The following is a 19,751-nucleotide window of genomic DNA, read 5'->3' as shown; positions in this document are numbered from 1 at the left end:
GTCAAACAAATGCTTCTCAGACTGGTGTAGGTCTTCAGCTGGTTTCCAGAGGGTTGAAAAAGTTGCTTTTATCAATTGAAAAGGTTGTTTTTGTTGAGCTTTATGGTTTCTCTGTGGGAGAATACTTGCTGACCTCTTACTGGCCATTCCAAATCCTAAAAGACGATGCTGTTAAAGTGGTGCAGTCAATATCCCAGCAAATTTGCAAAACTCAGCAGTGGCCACAGGACTGGAAAAGGTCAGTTTTCATTCCAATCCCAAAGAAAGGCAATGCCAAAGAATGCTCAAACTACCATACAATTGCACTCATCTCACACACTAGTAAAGTAATGCTTAAAGTTCTCCAAACTAGGCTTCAGTAATATATGAACCGAGAACTTTTAGATGTTGAAGCTGGATTTAGAAAAGGCAGAGGAACCAGAGTTCAAATTCCCAGCATCTGTTGGATCATCAAAAAAGCAAGAGAATTCCAGAAAAAAACATCTATTTCTGCTTTATTGACTTTGTCAAAGCCTTTGACTGTGTGGATCACAACAAACTGTGGAAAATTCTTCAAGGGATGGGAATACCAAACCACCTGATCTACCTCCTGAGAACTCTGTATGCAGGTCAAGAAGCAACAGTTAGAACTGAACATGGAACAACAGACTGGTTCCAAATTGGGAAAGTAGTATGGCAAGGCTGTATATTGTCACCCTGCTTATTTAACTTACATGCAGAGCACATCATGCGAAACACCAGGCTGGATGAAGCACAAGCTGGAATCAAGATTGCCAACAGAAATATCAATAACCTCACATATGCAGATGACAACACCCGTAAGGCAGAAAGCAAAGGAGAACTAAAGAGCTTCTTGACGAAGGTGAAAGAGGAGAGTGAAAAAGCTGGCTTAAAACTCAACATTCAGAAAAAGAAAATAATGGCATCTGGTCCCATCACTTCATGGCATAAAGATGGGGAAACAATGGAAACAGTGAGAGACTTTATTTTGGGGGGCTCCAAAATCACTGCAGATGGTGACTGCAGCCATGAAATTAAAAGACGCTTGCTTCTTGGAAGAAAAGCTATGACCAAACTAGACAGCATATTAAAAAGCAAAGACATTACTTTTCAAGAAATATCTGTCTAGTCAAGGCTATGGTTTTTCCAGAAGTCATGTATAGATGGGAGAGTTGGACCATAAAAATGCTGAGCACTATAAAAAAAGCTGACCTTAAAGAATTGATGTTTTTGAACTGTGTTGGAGAAGACTCTTGAGAGTCCCTTGGACAGCAAGGAGATCAGAGAAGTCAATCCTAAAGGAAATCAGTCCTGAATATTCATTGGAAGGATTGATGCTGAAGCTGAAGCTCCAATACTTTGGCCACTTGAGGCAAAGAACTGCCTCATTGGAAAAGGCTGTGATGCTGGGCAAGATTAAAGGCAGGAGGAGAAGGAGATGACAGAGGGTGAGATGGTTGGATGGCATCACTGATTTGATGGACATGAGTTTGAGTAAGCTCTATGAGTTGGTGATGGACAGGGAAGCCTGGCATGCTGCAGTCCACAAGGTTGCAAAGTCAGACATGACTGAGCGACTGAAGTGAACTACTTCGTCATAGCCAAAATCTGTGATTTGAGTCTATAATTTTAAACCTAAGTTAACGGATCCTGAGCATGTGTTCTTTCTATAGTACCATGTGGCCATCATTATTTTGGTTTAGTGCTTAATAGCCTTTTCTTTCTTTCTTTTTTTTTATAAGTATTAACTTTATGTAGTGTCCAGGACAATTCTGTAAAAAGTTTGTCTTAATTATTCTACTGTTGGAGCTAAGGCAGTTGAGGTGTAAGAGGTACTGGAATTAATATTTACAGGTGAAAAAGGTCATATCGAGAGAAGAATGTAGCCAAGCATATACAGTGGAGTCAATCACCACTAGGATTAGAACCTGGGCTAGAATGAGGACTAGAACCTCATCCATTTCCCAGATGAGGATCTTTGTGTACCATCCAACTCTTTTCTGTTGGGGGATGATTTGGGACAAGACGACCCCTTCTCACTACCCGCTTCTCTTATCCACTCTACTACACCTCACTCCCTCTATGACTTAACCCCCGTGAAGAAAAAAGACAGGTCAAAGGGCATTAGATCACTGGAGATCCCTGCCCCTAGAGGGCGCTGCTCTTTCTAGAAAAGGAGCACAGGTTGCCTAGAAAGGTAATTTAAATGTTTAAGCATTTTGGGTTATGTCAATTGCAAGCATTCTTTCAATCTAATTATATAGGACTCATCTGTCTTTGAGCTTCCCTGGTGGCTCAGATGGTAAAGCGTCTGCCTACAATACGGAGACCTAGGTTCAATCCCTGGGTCGGGAAGATCTCCTGGAGAAGGAAATGGCAACCCACTCCAGTATTCTTGCCTGGAAAATCCCATGGATGGAGGAACCTGGTAGGCTACAGTCTGTGGGGTCGTAAAGAGTTGGACACGACTGAGTGACTTCATTATTCATTCTTAATCTGCCTTTAATAGATACTATTAATAATTTATATTGTTATCTTTAATAATGTAGTTCTGTTTAAAATGTCCATTTGCCAGTTACTTTTCTCAGGAACTTCCCCTCAACTCCTGAGTTTTACTTGGAGTTTGCAGCAGTCTATGAAAGCATCCATGAGTGGGGATTTAGCAAGGCACTTTTTAGAGAAATAAAGATCAGTTTCCAACGAAAGGAGATGCCAAAAAAATTATAGTATTAAAACAAGAAGATATATGTGTATCAAAGTTACAATATGAAAAATAAAAATCCTTTTAAAGTGCTCTGAAATTTCTTCTAACTCATACACACAAACTTTTGTTTATTTTTTTAATTGTTCTAAAAAATAATTCTTTTTAGATTCTTTTTAATGTTAATGGGCTTTGTTTGTTTGTTTGTTTTTTGGCTTTTGGATTCCTCTGAGGGGAAGATCTCTTTAGTTTGCTGTGGCTTACCTTGACTCGCAAGCGAAGTCTTTTTGTTTAACTACAAATGTCAAGTTCAAATGGAAAACGTGGTGGATATTTCTGGTTGTCTCTCCAGATCTACCCTCTCTCCTTCTGTATTTTGCTCTGTGCCAAGGAGGTTGATCTCTGAGGAATGTATTAACCAGCTTCCTTGCCCTCTGGCGTCTGGGAGACTTGACCAATGGGAGGAACCAGCTTGGAAAACCACGCAGGAGAAGAGAGAGGTTGTGCTTATTCCCCAGCATTCTCCTTGCTGGCTGTGGCTTAACAGCGGCCTTGTTCCTCTATTTATGGCACATTCCTCCTGGAGGTGAAAGTGTTAGTCACTCAGTCGTGTTAGACTCTCTGCGACCCATGGATTGTAGCCCACCAGACTCCTCTGTCCATGGGATTCTCCAAGCAAGAATACTGGAGTGGGTTGCCATTCCCTTCTCCAGAGGATCTTCCCCACCCAGGGATCGAACCCTGGGTGCCCCGCATTGCAGGCAGATTCTTTATTGTCTGAGCCACCAGGGAAGTCCTCCTGTTGGTGGCCCGCTCCTACAACTACAGTCTCACAGGGTCCAGGAAGGGCTATTTCTCTTTGCCCCTTTGGCCCAGGGGTGGAAATGGCTTTCTACCTCTGCTAGCCCCTGGTTCTTCGGCATCCCCTGTTGTTTTCCTTAACTCTGGCCTTACCTCTGTAAATAGACACGTGATTAGCTTTCCTGCTTTTTATCTTTTGGAGTGCTGCGAATGACTCTGACTGATACAGAAAGCCAGGATGGTTAAGAAAAGGGGGTCAAATTGGGAGTCCTGCAGCGTTACTTTGGGGCCTCGCTCAGTTACTATTTCGCTATGTGACCTTGGGTAAATCCACTTTATTCTCTGGATTGAATGCCTCATCTATAAAAAGAGTGGTTGGACAAAATCAGAGAACACAGCACATTTTTTTTGCTCATGTCCCTCCAGAAGAATTCTGAAAAACCACATAATCACATATTTTAAAAATTTGTCATCACAATTTTAAATAGTTGTAAAGGGCATAATGTCCTGCGTATTGTAAATATTAGTGTTTAAAAATAAAACTGTTACTTTACTCTTTAAAATATATCCAACGGAATTTAAATATCATGCTGATTTTATGTCCACCGTCATCCATTTTAAAAAAATAGATGAACAAACTCTTAACAGTTAGAAATTTTACAATGTTCTTCTTTCTCCTTTAAATCATTTTTTTCCATTCCACTCCCCTCACAGAGTTTTATAGGAATGTAATATATTCTTCTGCTTGTAAGCCTCATATGGATCATCTTGGCATAGTCTCTAAATCAAAAATATGTTTGTAGACAAAAATTGAAAAATGTTTATATTTCTTGTGATCCTAAGGCTCTAAGTGTTAAGCACTTTTCTGAATTAAGTCATCACCACAATTAATTTTAGGATACAGTTGATCAAAATTTTAATAATTGTTAAACAAAAATGAAATTAATAGAAATCCATCTCTTAGTGGGCTGGATAGAGGCAGGACTGTAATATTGGGATTAAAGGAAAGTCTCAGCATTTGAAATCAGGCCTCTTTCTGGTGTCCTCTCCCCACCCACTCCCAACCCAGGGTGATCCACCCAGGGCAATACCCCACAGTAAGACTGGATGCAAAAGGAATGCACCTTTATTTTGTCAAATAGGAGAAGGGCAACCAAGGAAGGGACAGTGAGCAAGGAAAACCAGATTCATGCCTTCACATCGGAGCTCTCAGGCAGGTTGGTGATAGGAAGCCATACAGGTAGCAGTTGACAATCTAGATATCCACGCTTTTAAAACTCTCTGTGTCGACTACTCTTTCAAAATTGGATCCCCAGTGGATGTGTCCCCTACTTTACAGGACATCCCTGGATGGGAGCTTTCACAGCAAAGCCAGTTCTGCTGTCAGACAGCCTCAGAATGTACTTTGTGACTTGGGTAAACTTCTTCTGCTGAAACTTTTTGCCTCAGTTTCCTCATCTCTAAAATGGGTTTACATATCGATCTCTCTCATAGCGATTCTTTACGAATTAAAAGAGGTAATGTGAGTAAAGTACCTCAAATAAGGTAAATGATTTCAGAAAGGAGTCATAGGATTGCAGAAGTTCCTCCCAGCTCTGACATAGTCCAGGATGGGCCTGGGACCCAGTGAGTGTGATCGGTGTTCTTTCATTAAGCCTCCCATTTTAAGGCAATGAGCTGTCATTGTAAATGTCCTAATGTCGCTGAATGGAAAGTGAAATACTCCAAGCTCTTTAGCTCTGCTTTGGGGGTAAGTTTTACTGTCTACTGAAGCTTTTCCAGTATTTCCAAAAAAGCATCAGTCAATATTTATTCCTAGGTCTTGACCTTTGCCCCCTCGAGGAGGGTGATATTTCCAGTTTATTCTCATGGTAGAAGAACGGGGCCATGGGGCTGTAGGTTTACAGACTCATTTGACTGTCTTAATCTGTTGTTGTTTAGTCGCTAAGTCATGTCCGACTCTTGGAACTGCATGGACTGTAGTCCACCAGGCTCCTCTGTCCATGAGATTTCTCCAGGCAAGAATGCTGGAGTGGGTTGCCATTTCCTTCTCCAGGGGATCTTCCTGACCCTGGGATTGAATCCTTGTCTCTTGCATTGGTAGGAGGATTCTTCACCGCTGAGCCACCTTAACAGGGCTCCCCTATTTCTCAGAGAACTAATCATGATCAGGCTATGTGCGAGCCCAGAAAATGTCAGCTCCTGCTTTCCAGGAGTGAGAATAAAGTATATATTCACTCATTCCCTCCTAGAGAAACAGGTTGCTCAGGGGCCACTTTTGAATCAGGCAAGCCAATATCTGAGCTTTCTGCCAGAGAAACAGAAAGAAACATTGATATGCTAAAAAGTTGCTAACTGAGCCAGTTTTGCTGTCATCTGCTCTGATGTGACTTGTGCGTTAATATTATTGCTCAGACAGGAGGCCTGCACAATGCCTACCCTGCTGACTGCCACTCTGCCACCAGAATGTGGGCCTCCCTGACACACGGCCGGGCTGAGTTCTGAATTCTCAGTTTCATTTCCCACTGATCCAGAGGAACGCTGCTATTTTCCTTTTAGAAAGAAACCATTTGTATAGATGGCTCCCGGTTTGGCTTTCTTCTTTACTATCTCTCAGAGCACAGCTTTAATGTATAGAGTCTTGGGCAGCTTTATCTTAATGTTTTTTTTATTTTGAAATTTAATTTTGCCCTAACATTTTTGGAGAATAAAGAAAATTGGTGGTAAGTATGGTAGATTGATTGCATTAACGGCCCCAATTCTTTATTCCTCCCTGGATCCATGCCTGGCACCATGTGACTATGCAGTATTCTCCTGCGTGGACTCTGGGCCCAGCTGCATGACTTGTTTGGTCCATAGGATGTTCACAGATGTGACTTAGACAGGAGTTTGTAATGTGCCTGTGCAGTTGGGCTTGTCTGCTTTTCCCCTCTGCCATGGCCAAGTGAACACGCATAGACTAGGCTGCTAGAGGATAAGTGTGTGGACCAGAATCATGTGGCCCTCGTTTTCCCAGCCATGGCCAATGGAGATCAGCCAAGAGTCAGCCCACCCCAGGTATGTGGACAAGCCCACCCATGATCACAGGAAACTTTCAACTGATCAGCAGGCTCACAAATTAAACTCATGGAAATTATTTGAAGCCATTGAGTCTTGGGGCTGTTTGTTAGGTAACATTGTTGTAATAAATAGCTTATGGCTTCCCCAGTGGCTCAGACAGTGAAGAATCCACCTGCACTGGAGGAGACCCGGGTTCGATGCCTGGCTTGGGAAGATCCCCTGGAGAAGGACATGGCATCCCACTCCAGTTTCCTTGCCTAGGAAACCCCATGAACAGAGGAGTCCATGGGGTGTTAAAAGAATTGGACACGACTTAGCAACTAAACAGCAATAGATAGTTTATGGAATAAGCAAACTTTCCCTCCAGGAAAAATATTCAAGGGAGCACCGAGTCCACATGCAGCACCTCTCAAGGACTCTGGAAACTGTGAGAATTAAAGGAAAGAGGAACTTTTACCAGGGAGGCTCAAATGCCTCCACTTGGCAGGTGGGGCTCTACACCAGTGAGATTCAGGGTCGCAAAGGGAAGATGAGCACAGGCTCTGCCGCTGGATGCCTGAGTCTAAAACTGAGATCCACGGAGGAGCTCTGGGTCCTTGGGCAAGTTATTTCACCTCTTTGTACCTCCGTTTCATCATTTATAAAGCTGGGAGGATAATAAATAGTACCTACCTCATCAAATTGTTAGAGGAATTGATGATTTTAATGCACTTAGAATAGCTCACTGCAAGCCCTGGGTAAGTATTTGTTAAATAAGTAAATAAAACGTGACCTCATTTACACCCGCAGGCTAGGAAGGCCTGGGAGACTTCCGGATTACGTTTGTTCTTCAGTAGGAAGGATACATTTAGATCATGGAGGACTGTTTTTCATTTCATAGAGTCAAACATCGACTTCTGCAAAGTTGAATGCATACTCAACAGCTCTCAAAAATCCAAGGAAAAAATGCTTTTCTTTGGAAAAATTCACTCTATTGTGTTTATATCCTCGGCTCAGTCAATTCACCTTACTAAGTTCTTACTAAGATGGCATAAGTTCTGGGGCAGTGCTCAATGTGAGCTTCCAAGAAGGACAGCAGAGATGATGCTATCCACTGTTAAAGAGTCTGTGAAGGATTTCCATCCCAAAGTATTGAAATAGAGAAGTAATCTTCAACACACATTTATTATCTCACAATTTCCATGGGTCAAGAATCTGCTTTGGGGTCTCTCGTGAGGCTGCAAGCAATGGCTGGTGTCTCACTGAAGGCTCAATGGCGGAAGGATCTGCTTCCAGGCTTGCTTACCTGGTTGTTCACAGGAGTCAGTTCCTTCTGAGATGTTGGACAGAGTGCTATATTTCCTGAGCGGTGTTGGCCAGAAGCTATTCCCAGTTCCTTGCCACATGGAACTCCTTGATATGGCAAACTTGCTTCATCAAAGTCAGCAAGGTTGAGTCTACTGAACAGAAAGAGGTTATAGTCTTAAGTAATATAACCATGGAAGTGAAAGCGCATAATTTGCAGTATTCTGCTGATTAGAAGCAAGTCTCAGTTTCACTCAGTGTGAAGGTGTGCATGGATACCAGAAGTGGGGATAAGTGAGGGCCACCTTAGAGCCTGCCTGCCTGGCTGCCTACCAGAGAGACTATAGTGGTCTATTGGTTGAAGCAGTCACAAGTTCACCTGAATTCAAATAGAAGAGAAGTAGACTCCAGCCCTTAGGAGTAGAGGCAAAGACTTTGTAGAAGAGCAGTGGGATGGGAGATATGCTGGTAGCCATCTTTGAGCTCTGTCATGCCTCTGATGCTGTTCTTCCAACCCTTTAGTAAAGTCTGAAACTACTGTTCAGCTTTAATTGTGTGTGTGGGGGGGGGCAGGGGGGAGTGGAGAATCAGGGATGACACAGTAATCTAAGTGGAAAGGGAAACTTTGCAATCCACATTCTTGAAAGTGATCTCATTGACTTGGCCTGCCATGTGATTCTTCCTGAACCAATTTGGGGCAAAGGGGATGAAATACATTGATTAGCTAGGCCTGAGTCATTTGCTGATGGTACTCGGGTGAGTAGAGAGACTCCACCCAGGATACAGAAACTGAGCATGATGGAGATCTTGTTCTCCAAGGAATAGAACATTGAGATTTTGTCACTAAAATATGTTACAATGGAAAACGGGGGACCTCTACAGCCCTCGTTCCACCAGAAATAAAAGGGGAGAGGGGTAACTTTAGATGGGGTCGCAAAGAGTCAGACACGACTGAGCGACTGAACTGAACTGAACTAAACTTTCAAAAGAGAAGAGAGAACTAGAACTTCAGGTTGTAACTGGCAGTTGCCAGACCTGGCCAGTTCTGGCATTTGTGCTAAGTCACTTCAGTCGTGTCCGACTCTTTGAGACCCTATGGACCGAAGCTCGCCAGGTTCCTCTGCCCATGGGGATTCTCCAGGCAAGAATACTGGAGTGGGTTGCCATTCCTTTCTCCAGGAATTCTGGCATTTACTTCTCATGATATCTCTGTAAATTCAGTGAAATCAGTCTCATTTCGTCACTCTTCAACAGATGCAGAAACTGCAACAGATTGGCAGAGGAGGGAAGGTGCATTAGTTATCTGATACACAATAAGTCTGTATAACATACCACCCCAAAACTCAGTGATATAAGACAATAAGCATTTATTTAACTCATGAGACTGTGGCTTGGGGATTTAATCTGAATAGTTCTTCTAATCTAACTCTGAGTGTGGCATTTTGTGGTCAACTGGAAAAACCAAACTGTTTCACTTTATTCTCCTAGTCTTCCAGGAGGCTAGCTTGGGTATATTCTTATGATAAAGGCAGAAATGTAAGAGCTAGTGCAAATCCAGTCGTATAAGCACCTTTAAAGCCTCTGCTTATGTGGAATTTGTTAATATCCCATTGACCAAAGCAAGTCACATGAGCAAACTCAAGATCAAGGGATGGGAACATAGACTCCACCTTTTTAGGCAAAAGAGCTTCAAGGTCATGTGTCAAACAGGGATAGATGCAAGGAGATGTGCAGAAAGGGGACGTGTATGATCCTTTCAGGTTGCTAAAGATAAATTTACTAGTTTTTTAATAAATAAATAATAAATAAATCTTTAATAAATAAATCTCAATAAGCTTGGGATAAAAGTCATGAAAGATAATCATCTTTCTACCTTTATTAAAGCAATGTTTAAAAATAGTTCTTCCTCAGCTGCTGAAGAGAACATTATAGTGGTTCCTCAAAAAATTAAACATAGCATTACCATGTGATCCAACAATTCCACTTCTGGGTATACACCCAAAAGAAGTGAAAGCAGGCATTTGAACGGAAACTTGCACAATCATGTTTATAGCAGCATTATTCGCAATAGCCAAAAGGTGGAAATAAACAAATATCTGTTGATGAATAAATGAATAGACAAAATGTGATATATGTATACAATGGAATATTACATATATCACACAAATGTGATATATGTATACAATGGAATATTACTTATCCATAAAAAGAAATGAAATTCTGATACATTTGTTGTTGTTCAGTCGCTCAGTCATGTCTGACTCTTTGATACCCCTTGGACTACAGCATATCAGGCTTCCCTGTCGTTCACCATCTCCCGTAACTCGCTCAAACTCATGTCCCTTGTGTCAATGATGCCATCCAACCTTCTCGTCCTCTGTCATCCCCTTCTCTTCCTACCATCAGTCTTTCCCAGCAATGAAGTCTTTTCCAATGAGTCAAGTCTTTGCATCAGGTAGCCAAAGTACTGGAACTTCAGCTTCAGCATCAGTCCTTCCAGTGAAAATTCGGGTTGATTTCCTTTAGGATTGACTGGTTTGGTCTCCTTGCAGTCCAAGGGACTCTCAAGAGTCTTCTCCAACACCACAGTTCAAAAGCATCAATTCTTCAGTGCTCAGCTTTCTTTATGGTCAAACTCTCACATCCACACATGACTACTGGAAAACCATAGCTTTGACTATACAGACCTTTTTGTTGGCAAAGTAATGTCTCTGCTTTTTAATATGCTGTCTAGGTTTGTCATTGCTTTTCTTCCAAGGAGCAAGCATCTTTTAATTTCGTGGCTGCAGTCACTATCCACAATGATTTTAGAGCCCCCCAAAATAAAGTCTGTCACTGTTTCCATTGTTTTCCCATCTATTTGCCATGAAGTGATGGGAGCAGATCCCATGACCTTCATTTTTTGAATGTTGAGTTTTAAGCCAACTTTTTCACTCTTCTCTTTCAACTTCATCTGCATAAGGATGGTATCATCTGCATATATAAGGTTATTGATATTTCTCCCTGCAATCTTGATTTCAGATTGTGCTTCATCCAGCCCGACATTTTGCATGATGAACTCTACATGATGAAGTTACATCAGAAGAGTGACAATATACAGCCTTGTTGTATTCCTTTCCCAATTTTGAGCTACTTCATTGTTCCATGTTCATTTCTGTTACTTCTTGACCTGTACACAGGTTTCGCAGGAGGCAGGTCAGGTGGTCTGGTATTCTCATGTCTTTACGAATTTTCCACAGTTTGTTGTGATCTACACTGCCAAAGCCTTTAACATAGTCAATAAAGAAGAAGTATATGTTTTTTTCTAGAATTCCCTTGCTTTTTCTATGATCCAATGGATATTGGCAATCTGATCTCTGGTTCCTCTGCCTTTTCTAAATCCAGCTTGTATATCTGGAATTTCTCAGTTCACATACTGTTGAAACCTAGCTTGAAGGATTTTGAGCAATACTTTGCTAGCATGTGAATTTATGATAAATCATCTGATACATCCTATGTCATAAATGAACCAGGTAAGAATACTGGAATGTTTTCCATTCCAACACAGGAATACAGAAGCTATTCCCTTCTGCAGGGTTGAAGACATTATGCTAAGTGAAATCAGAAGGACAAAAAAGGACAAATATTGCATGAGTCCTACTTATATGCGGTCCCTAGAATAGTCAAATGCACAGCAACAGAGAGTAGAATAGTGGTTGCCAGGGCTGGGAGGAGGTAACAGAGAGTTATTGCTTAGTGGGTACGTAGTTTCAGCCTGGGATGATGAAAAATCCTTGTGATGAGTAGTAGCGATTCACAGCAATGTGAATGCACTTCATGTCACTAAACTGCACTTAAAAGTGGTTCAAATAATAAATTATAGGTTTGTACATTTTACCACAATAAGAAAAAGTCATTCCTTCCTTTGACACTGATATTCAAGGTGTTGATTGAGCCAACAGCCAACCAGCTTACATTTTTGCTCCCTAACCTGACAGATGGGTATGCTGGTCATATAGAAACCATGAACTTGGTCCTCTCCTCACAAATCTCGTAGTCAAATTGGGGAATTGAAACATTAAAATCATAAGGATAACAAAGCCCAGAGAGTTTACAATATTTCTTACCAATAACACAAGGCAAGTTGGACTCCACATCAAGCAATGGCCAATAACTGCTACAGAACTTGAAGGGCTGATTAAAAATACAGATAAAGGTCCCTCCTGACCTATTAATTCAGAATCTTGGAGGCATTGGCAGTGGGAAACCTATCTTTTTCACAAGCCTCATAGGTAATTCAGAAGTACAGCCAGGTCGAAAATCCTTCTAAACTATACATGGATTAATATCAGGGGAAAAAAATTAAAGAATTAAATCTTATTGGTAACACTGAAAATCGAAAAAAATTTTTACTCGGTAGAAATAAGCAACAGAAAATGAAACTGACAAAGACTAATATTGCACATATTGAAAATTATTATTGACTAAAAATGGAAGAAGACCCTAAATCTTCTTGACAAAATTTAGAAAACAAAATTGGCCTGGGAAAATTGAACCTAGTAGGAATAAGAGTCACAGAAGAAAACTATGTTATTAGGGGAAAAAAATCAGCAATTTTTGATGGGGTCAAACCACTGATCAGTGAATCAAATTTTGTTGTCAGACATACATTGAAATGAGACAGTTCTGAAGAAAAAAATGTCACTGTAGGCTTCTAATGCTTTTGAACATTTCAGATGCATTACTTTTCTTAAATTCTTATTTTGAAATAATTTCAAAATTATATTGAAGAGTTGAAAGAATAGTGCAAATAACTCTTGCATATCCTTTACCAAGATTTGTAATTGTTAAATGCAGTCACATATTAGTATGTTATCTTAAATTATATGTGATATATGCACACATATAGGGTTATGGTAGATAGGTGTGAAAGCGAAAGCGAAATTGCTGTCGTGTCCGACTCTTTGCGACCCTGTGGACTATAGCCTACCGGGCTCCTCAATCCATGGAATTTTCCAGGCAAGAATATTGGGGAAAAAAAAAGAATATTGGAGTGGGTTGCCATTTTCTTTATGCACACATATAGGGTTAGGGTTGATAGGTGTATACATATATAAATAATTTGTTCTCTTTAACCATTTGAGAGTTGCAGACACCATGTCCCTTTGCGTCACAAGTTTGTACTTTCTAAGGGCAAGAAATCATCTTATACAACCCAGAGAACATCTATCAAGTCAAAAATTTAACATGAACAAATACTCTATCTAATAATCTTACCATATCCATATTTCACCAATTGCCCCCATAATGTCCTTTATAGCAATTTTTTAAAAACTATGATCTAGGGTCCAATTCCAGATCACTCTTTTTGCCTTTAGTGGTCATATGACTTTAGTCTCCTTTAATTTGAAACAGTTCCTCAGCCTTTCTTCATCTTTCATAACAATGATATTTTTGAGGGAGAGGCCAGTTGTTTGGTAGAATCCCTGCTCTATCTGGCTTCATGTGACATTTGCTCATGATTAGATTTGGGTTACGCGTTTTTGGCAGGAACTCTATGTGAGTGCCGTTGGTTCTTGCTGCCTCACATAGGAAGAGTACATCAAGTCCATTTGTCCATTTACCGGTGAAAGATAGATTCCATTTTATTGTCTGTGCCTCACTCTCCTCATCTGTTCCTGGAGATAACTCAGGAGCATAACTGCACAGTGCCATGGCTGAATGGTCATTTCAGACATGCTCCACCCACTGGACAACTTTGGCAAATACAAGTCGTTGAGTTCACGCCACGATTAGTTATGATCATTGCTAACATCTAGGATACCTACTGTGTGCTGGCACTTGTCACTTTTTCCGAACCTTCATGCAAAATATGAATATGTATGTTATTATTCCCACTTAACAGTTAAGGAAACTGAGGCTCAGAGACAGCTGAGTTGGGATTTGAGCCCAGCATGATCTAGTCCAGAGTCTAAGTGCCACACCATGCCATGTGCGTGCGTGACAAGTCGTTTCCGCCGTGTCCAACTCTTTGTGACTCTATGGGCTGTAGCCTGCCAGGCTCCTCTGTCCACACTGTCACTTAATCCCATTTGCAAATGTACCTGATGGCAGAAAGGACAGATTAAAGCCTCCTTTGGGGATGTCCTGGTGGCATAAGGGAAAACAGGATGGGCCAGCTCCTTCCATCTTTGTTCCTCTCCCTCCTTCCCCTGTCCTGGGTCTTTCCCTTCTGAGATCCAGCAGAACTAAGGTCAGGATTGCTGCCAGATTCGGGGGCATACCTGCTGGACATGGGGCAGCTGGCTCAAAAGCTGATTTTGTTCCCTTCTTGACTGGATAAAAAGAAGAAAGTAGAAAGTATTAGCTGGTCAGTTGTGTCCAACTCTTTGAGACCCCATGGACTATAGCCTGCCAGGTTCCTTGGTCCATGGAATTCTCCAGGCAGGAATACTGGAGTGGGCTGCCATTTCCTTACTTCAGGGAATCTTCCCAAACAGAGACTGAACCTGAGCCTCCTTCAATGCCGGCAGATTCTTTACCATCTGAGCCACCAGGGCTAATGCTGCTCAAATGTGGCGATTCCATCCCACCCCCTCCCAGAAGCCAGAATTTCCAATATGTGTTAAAGTGGAAACGAGCTGGGACTAAGAATAATAGCTACCTTGTTGAGTGTGTAACTTGAATTAATGCTTTAAATCACCCTGTATGTTAGGTACCTTATTTTGCCCTTTTTGCAGATGAGGAAACTGGGGCTTGGTTAAGGTCACAATTTGGTGAGTACAGAGCAGGGATTCCTATGCAGATCTAATTGCCGAGATTGGATGAGATCTTCACCAGCATGCTAGACCTTCTCTAGGCTTCATAAGATGGCAGGCACAAGGAATAAGTTTTTGAAACACACGGTATATTTTAATGCGCTATGTTGAATCCGTGGATGGGCTACTCAGATATGGCTTTAATTCTGATTTTTGCTCTGGGCTGTCAGCTTGATCTCTTCTCTCTTGATTTGCCAGCGGTATGTCTTGGACCTTTGTTCTTTCTGGCCTCCCAGGGGGACTGCTAGACCTCAAGTACCTGTGTCTCTGGAGACTTCATCGTGACTAGGAAGGACCTCTCTTAAAGAAATAACTTGATGCCACATCTTCTCAACTTCTTCTTTTGTAGGGAGGGGGATGAAGAGGCGGGGAAGGAAGGAAAAGAAGAAAATTCTTCAGTCAGAGCAGGACGATTTAGTGAATCTGTTGGTTTTGTTTTTGTTTTGTTTGGCCACACCTTGAGGCTTGTGGGATCTTATTTCCCTGACTAGAGACTGAACCTGGGTCTCAGCAGTGAAAGTGCTTTGTCCTAACCACTGGACTGCCAGGGAATTCCCGAATGATTCCAATCTCAAGAAACTTTCATGGGGGCAGCCAGAGCAGAGCCCTGCCTGAGAGTCAGATGGGGCTGCCATTGGCTGGTTCGGCCAGGTACTTGAGCCTCACATTCCTCATCTTTAAAATATGGGTGACTGTACCTTCTCCACCGATCCCAGAGAAGTAGTGGGTCAAATAAGAAAATGCTGCCATCTTGTTTGGTAGATTGCTAAGAGAGTGTATAAGACCAGATTGTGTGGTTCTCTCTTGTCATGCAGATTTAGGCAGCCCAAGTCTCCCTGGCAAGGGTTTCACTGAGGATTGTTTGGGCTTAGAAAAGAAACTCAGCTTGAGGAAGAAGACATCATTTTGTGAAGTCCTTGCTTTCTGTTCCACACCCCTGAGAACCTACTGTTTCACTCTAAAGGCATTTTCTTCACCAGGATCTACCCACAAGATTTTAGCCAAGACCCAAGTTCTGTTTCAGATCCAAAGGCTATTTTTGGAGCAATTCCTGTTTCCCGATTCACCTCACCTGACAAGCCTCATCTACCTTGCACCTCCTGACAAAATGTCCAAATCTCACCACTCTCAGTCCCTGATTACCTTGAAATCTCCCGATTCCACCAGGAGGAAATGTATCTTCTCATGCCAGGTCCTGAACTAAGTCCTTTAAACCCCTGCTGCTGCTAAGTCTCATCAGTCGTGTCCGACTCTGTGCGACCCCATAGACGGCAGCCCACCAGGCTCCGCCGTCCCTGGGATTCTCCAGGCAAGAACACTGGAGTGGGTTGCCATTTCCTTCTCCAGTGCATGAAAGTGAAAAGGGAAAGTGAAGTCGCTCAGTCGTGTCCGACTCTTCGCGACCCCATGAACTGCAGCCCACCAGGCTCCTCCGTCCATGGGATCTTCCAGGCAAGAGTACTGGAGTGGGTTGCCATTGCCTTCTCTGTTTAAACCCCTAATCTCAGCCAATTCTCACGTCTCAATGACGTTCAACATCTGAGGGGGCTGCCCAACCTACCACACCCCCTTTCCTCAGGGTTGGGTTTCCAAAGTCTCTGCACACGGTGTGATGTCAGATGCCTTGTTCTTCAATGACTGGCTCCTGGTGGCATCTGGGTCAAGCTCTGCCAACCACATTGTCTATCCCGAGAATTCAGACTGGAACACAGAGACACCAGTCAGCACCTGTTGGCACTGAGGCCATTGTGACTGTGTGCCCAGAGAGGCAGAGAACACCCACCTGGAGAAAGGGAAGGCGGAGAGGCACGGGGGCAGAGAGATAGGGAGAATGGATTGGAGCTGAGACGTCCAGAGACGGTGGCACAGAGTCATGGAGAGAGCAAGCCTGTTCCTGATGGTTTTCTAGTTCCTGGCTCCAAACCTCTGGAGGCTTCATTTCCTTTCTGCCCTTGGGTACCATGATTTTGTTTAATAAAATAACACTTAAAAAAAAAAGGCAAGATTTTGTTCCTACTGATTATAACTAAAAGAGTGTTGGTAAGACTTTAGCGTCTCCATTTTGCAGAGACAGAAACTAAGAAACTGAAGCTCCAATACTTTGGCCACCTGATGCAGAGAATTGACTCATTGGAAAAGACCCTGATGCTGGGAAAGATTGAAGGCAGGAGGAGACGGGGACGACAGAGGATGAGATGGTTGGATGGCATCACCGACTTGATGGACATGAGTTTGAGCAAGCTCTGGGAGTTGGTGATGAACAGGGAAGCCTGCAGTCCATGGGGTCACAAAGAGTCTGACACAACTGAGCAACTGAACTGAAACTAAGGCACAGAAATTAAGCCAGGAGCCCAGCGTCACACAGCTAGTCCATGCAGAGGATGGAAACACGTGCCTCTGATTCCCATAGCTGATATGTATGGAGTGCTTTCTTTATTCTAGGCATTTTCTCTTTATTTATTCATTTTATTTGGCTGTTCCGGGTCTTAGTTGTGGCACGAGGGATCTTTAGTTTCAGGATATGGGATTTAATTCCCCATCCAAGGATGGAAACTGGGCCCCTTGCATTGGGAGTGCAGACTTTTAGCTTCTGGACCACCAGGAAGTCTCATGTACTAGGCACTTTTTCAGAAGTTTTATACGTATTATCTCATTTTATCCCCAAATCACCCCACCTATCAGCACCATTTGAAGGACGGGGAAATTGAAACAAGGGGAGATTGAGTTGTCTGCTGAAGATCAGGTAGCATTTGAGTGCCAGAGCCGGGGTGGGGACCCAGACGCTGACTCCACTGTTTGAAGTGAAGTGAAGTCGCTCAGCCGTGTCCAACTCTTTGCGACCCCATGGACTGTAGCCTACCAGGTTCCTCCATCCGTGGGATTTTCCAGGCAAGAGTACTGGAGTGGGTTGCCATTTGGGCTCTTAGTAAATAAAGCAGTGCTGGTTTGGGGGCTAGAAGAGGGCAGAGGTCTCTAGAATTTGATAAACACAGGTATGTTGAGTTGAATCATGAACCCTTAGGGGATGGGTAAGCCCTTGGAGGTCCCTACTGGGTTACGCTTCCACCTAATGCGTCTGTTCTCAGCAGCTCTGACAGATGGCATCCCGCCCCTGTGATATTGTGATGCCTCTTCCATCATTGAGCAGGTCTTGCCCTGCTCACTAAATACTCCCTGTCCCCCCCACCCCCACCCCCCGCTCCCAAACTCCACTGCTGCTTGTGGTGAGTATACTCTTAGTTAACCTCCTGAACAGGGATAAATCACAGCTGTGGGTGACTGTGTCGTTTCCACTGTGGTTTTGGGATATGTGCGAGTTCATTTAGAACCTGGATTTTGTCAAGAAGATACCAAGCCCAGTCTTCGTCCCCTTAACCTATCTATACCCTTCATGACCCAGGAGAGATAGACTAAAGAAGGGACAGATGACTCTCCAGGTCAGGACACCTGTTGTGAACTTGCCTCACCTATCCCAGGTGCTAAATGCACTCTATGCGCACTCTGTCCAGATGTCCTCATGGAAGAGAAGGCCTGCTTCTTGTGGCCGTGGGTGGTAAGGAAGCAGAAAAGGCTGGCAGTGATTCCAGAAAGAGGCTGAGAAGGACCCGCAAGGATTTTCCAGGCCAGAGGTGCCTGGAAACAGGCTGAAAATCAGTCTAGGTTGGGGTCACTGACCCTTTAGGGAAATCGGTGAAAGTCAGAGATTTTCTTCCCCAGAATGCACATGTAGAGATAAATTTGCTTAAGACGTAAAATTTCTTACTTCGTGGATCCACAAACCTACTAAGGACACTACTGAAAAATCCCTGATCTAGAGAGACTGCCATCCGATGCAGACCTAGAGGGGAAGGATGCCTCTATCCCGCCTTCCTGCAGGGTGCTATTCCTCTAGGAGTCTTTGTCGACCCTGTTGGAGCTGGGGTGGGTCCTTTCTCTTTCTCTTATGCCTGTGCAATTTTGCTGTTAACACTATGACAATGGCTTTTATTTATTTATTTTTTTTTAATTTTTTTATTAGTTGGAGGCTGTTATTTTTAAAATATTTTTATTTATTTATTTGGCTGTGCTGGGTCTTAGCTGCTGCATGCAATATCTTTGATCTTTGTTGCGGCATGGGGAATCTTCAGTTGAGGCATGCAAACTCAGTTGTGGCATGTGGGATCTAGTTCCCTGAGCAAGCTAGAACCCCAGGTCCCCTGCTTTGGGAGTCTTGGCCACTGGACCACTAGGGAAGTCCTGGCAAAGGCTTTTAAAATGTGGTCCTCCTACCAGCAGCATTAGCATCACCTGAGAACTTGTTAGAAATGCAAATTCTTGCTCCCTACCCCTGACCAGTTTGGATGGGGCTCCGCGATCAGTGTTGGAATGGGCTCTTACCGTGATGTTGAGGATCACTCAGGTTTGAGAAGGGTTGCTACAACCCGTCCTCTTCTCGAAGGTGAGGCTGCCCTGCTGGACACAACATGCCTGGCACATAGTAAGTGCTCAATGAATATTCATTGCATCACGTTTTCCTGACTCCCAGGGCAAGATTCCTTTTCCCCCTTGGTACCCATAGCTCTCAGACGTGCTGACTGAGATCTAATGTTATTTTGGATCCAGTTTCTTTCTACTCCAGGGCCTTAAGTCAGGCGTGACTCTGCTAGGTAGAGCAGGGGGTCTGGTCTTGAGACAGGTGCCTTGAAACTTTCACACAGGGATGGAGCCAGAGAGACACCAAACCTGGACCATTTCTCTGGGTAACGGGGCCTCAGTCATCTGATGGCTGAGGGGCAGATGGACAGGGGGGGCTGCCTGGCCTGTATGTATGTCCCGGGTCCCTGAGAACCCAGCACTGCCAAACTCCACAGGCTGCCCTGTTCCCCTCGGCGCCTGCCCTACACCAGCCTTGGCAGAGGCTGCCAAACCCTGGCCAGGGACACACCTGCCAGGCTGGCAGGAAGAGAAATGACCACTTTTTATTTTCAACGATTCTCCAGCTTTTTGGGTGGTAGGGAAATGGTTTGAAGATTCCTCTTAATCTCGTGTGTGTATTTAGTCTGGAGGAGAGTGTGCCTCAATTCTCTGCTAAATTCTCACTTTCATCCTTTAGGGAGAGACAGCGTCTT

This window comes from Cervus elaphus, chromosome 16 (genome assembly GCF_910594005.1).
Source record: "Cervus elaphus chromosome 16, mCerEla1.1, whole genome shotgun sequence".
In the NCBI taxonomy this organism is placed as follows: domain Eukaryota; kingdom Metazoa; phylum Chordata; class Mammalia; order Artiodactyla; family Cervidae; genus Cervus; species Cervus elaphus.
This window is presented reverse-complemented; position numbering follows the sequence as displayed.